At 47.6% G+C, this 3,005-nt stretch overlaps 1 non-coding gene across 1 annotated transcript; it reads right to left on the bottom strand.

The window, feature by feature from the left end:
• Positions 1-1,899: 1,899 nt before the first annotated feature.
• On the bottom strand, positions 1,900-1,969 carry LOC138505379 (small nucleolar RNA SNORD18). The gene has a single exon (XR_011280170.1). It is a non-coding gene; the product is annotated as a small nucleolar RNA SNORD18 (small nucleolar RNA).
• Between the last annotated feature and the right edge of the window lie 1,036 nt (positions 1,970-3,005).

Below are 3,005 nucleotides of genomic sequence, written 5' to 3'. Positions count from 1 at the left end.
GCAGATTGCAGGGTAGTGACAAGGCTGGGCTATGAATAAACACAGGAAACTTGGATCCCTTGCTCAAGGCACTAACCCAAGGGTCAAGATATAGGGGCTTACAAATCCGAGGCCTACAGCAATATCTCAGGGAGGAAGCAGGGTAATTGCCCAACATAGTGGCTAGGTTTGGAACCTATCCAGAGTCAGAGAAGTGGCTGGGGTCACCACCACCCCAGTGGCTAAAAAGAAACCAGGGGTTAGGATGCAGCTAGATTCAAAGTAGCAGCTACAATCAAACACAGCTAGATTGAAAACGGTGGCAAGGTTCTTAAAGCAGCTAGATTCAAGAAGCTGGCAGTTTCAAACATCGGCTACATATAAAACGATGGCTAGAAGAAAGCCAGTATATAGATACAATAAAGCTGAAGGATTAAACAGTGGTGCAGCAGGATTCCAAACAGTTAATATTCAAAACGTAGCCAGATTCAAAACCTGGCCACAATCTGGAAGTACCTAAATTCAAACTGGCCACAGTCAACATGCATCCAGATTCAAAACGTGTCACTATTAAGAGCGCAGCTAGATGCAAGGCAATGGCAATCTTCAAAGTGCCGCTATATTGAAAGCAGTGGCAAAATTTAAGGGGTAGCTAGGTTCCGAACAATGGAAATATCCAAAGCACAGAGATTCAAAACAGTGGTTACAGTCAACATGCAGCTAGATTCAGGGCAGTGGCAGGATTTGTGCACCGAAATAGCTGTACCTTAACCGATAGTTGCAGCAGGACACAGATGGGAGTATTGGCTTGGCTGGGGTGCCCAGGAAAACAGGTGATGAGGCGGCTTCCTTTGGGCCTCTAGGAATGTAGTTGTGGCTCAGTCAGCTGACTGAGAATGAGTAGAAAATCACAGGGGACATGGGCAGCCTGTTCTTGCAATAAAGTATCCGGGGGGATCGCATCAAAAACCTCAGGCCTCCAGGCTTCCTGTAGAACCCCCGTTGACGAGGCCACCGTCGCAGTCGTCATCGGTGGGACGGTGGATACCACATGCGTCAGTGGCACGGTGGAGACCGATGATTGGACCGCCGTCGACGACGGTGACTTAGTAGGTGGTTTAGGCGGTCCCGCCTTTTCCCCACTTGGCCTGCCTTTACTCGACTCTCGACTCGAGGTCGATCTATGTTGATCGCCCGAGGAGGATTTCGGCCTTTCCTTGTCATACTTTTTTGATGAAGATGACGATTTTTTCGACGAGGATTCTTTAGCTGAATGACTCTGATTTTCCGTCGGTTGAGATTTCTTCGCCGGTGGCTTCGACGAGGCAGTGCGGTGTGATGTTTTCGCCGATTGTGTGGAGCCTACCTCTGAAGGGGGGGTATGCCCCCGCTCCATCATTCAGCCATGCCACCAGCCTTCGATTTCGGTCTTTGAGGGTCTTTTGAGAAAAACCTTTGCATATGTCGCAGTTCTCAACCGAATGATGAGGGTGGAGGCAGTATATACAATCCATATGACCGTCCCCTTCGTAAACCTTTTCCAAGCTGCACGTCGCACATGGATGGAACAGCGCTTTTCCTGAAATGGAGGAAAATTTCCTCGAACTCCAACTCCAGTACACAACCTTGTACAAAATAGTAAGACGACGCGAGGAGATCCCACTACTTTGGAGACGGTTGAAATCTGAAGGGGATCCGCGGGGGCGGACTTCATACTGGGACGGCCTACGGAGCATGCGTAGGCAGGTCCTAAAAGGACATAGATAGGACACAAAAGTGTCAGACGTTTTCCTATAGGAAAAGGCTATATATGTGTACCGAGGGTCCCAGTCTGACGACAGGGAATATTCTAAGCATGTGAATCCATGAAAGATCCAATGCTGGAGAATTGCTGTTACAGCTAAAAGTCTAAATTGTTTTGTGGTCAGAACTTCCACTGAAGTCACGTACTTCAGAAACACAGACCATGAAGCGGAGATCATCATACCGCATTCTCGTCCAACTTGCTGGTCTCGGGACCTAGATTTTTTCCAACCACTACAATATTCCCTTTCCATGTGCAGCCACTCGTTTATTCTTTGGACTATGGCCACTCCCACCAACTACCTGCCCCTCCCAGCAGAAAACAACCCCTGGGTACTGGTGGCCTTGTGCTTGCTGGTGAAATAGAATGTGCTGCCCCAAATGTCACTGCCTCAGCAATGCAGATAATTTGCCGCTAAGCACATTGCCCTCTGCCCTCAGGTGGATTGCATACAAACTGCAGGCACGATAAAGGTTTTGCTAGTAATTCCGACATAGGGTTGCTTACAGGGTGAAATTGAAGACACAGGCGCTTACTAGCCCATTACAGACCCACACCACATGTCGGGTCGAGTCTAGAAATTCACACTAAAAGCGTAATTGCCAAACTAGCTACATTTTCCTCACACTGATCTTTAACAGTTAGGAAACACTCCCTTACCAACTTCTGCTGAACATATTTTCAAACATTTCTTAATTTACTCGGTGGTGGCAACTGGATGGTTATGTTGAATAGGTTTATTTGGTGAGCAATAACCATGACTTGGGGTCCTAGGCAATCTTGTGGGACAAAATGTTGCTAGCCCTTCGATCCAAGCGTAAATACACAAAAAGCCAATGTGGTTTGTCCAGTCCAATCTCTCGCAAATGCAAGGCTCTGAACAGGGAAAAAATTGGGGGGGGGGGGGGTGGAGAGGGTTAATGTGATTTAACCGCAAAAACACCCACTACGTCAAAAGAAAATGAGGAACATTCAAATATGTGGGAGGGAATAAGTGCTCTAAAATGGCAGAAATCTGGAAAGTTTGGGGTACGAGTATGAGGGTGCAGGCCTATGTGAATAGGTTTTCCATGCCCTGGGTGCACAGTGGGTAAAGGAGTTTGTGGGCCTGTTAGTTTGTAGAGTGCAGTGTGTAGGTAATGCCGGCTTGCCTGTCTGGGGGTTTGTGTGTCGTGATTGTAACATGGATTATGTGATGGATGGCTTGAATAATGAAGGCTTT

This window comes from Ambystoma mexicanum, chromosome 11, assembly GCF_040938575.1.
Source record: "Ambystoma mexicanum isolate Mex_15411 chromosome 11, UKY_AmexF1_1, whole genome shotgun sequence".
NCBI classification, from domain to species: Eukaryota; Metazoa; Chordata; class Amphibia; order Caudata; family Ambystomatidae; genus Ambystoma; species Ambystoma mexicanum.
Note: the sequence above shows the minus strand (reverse complement) of the source record. Positions and strands in the feature narration are given on the sequence as shown.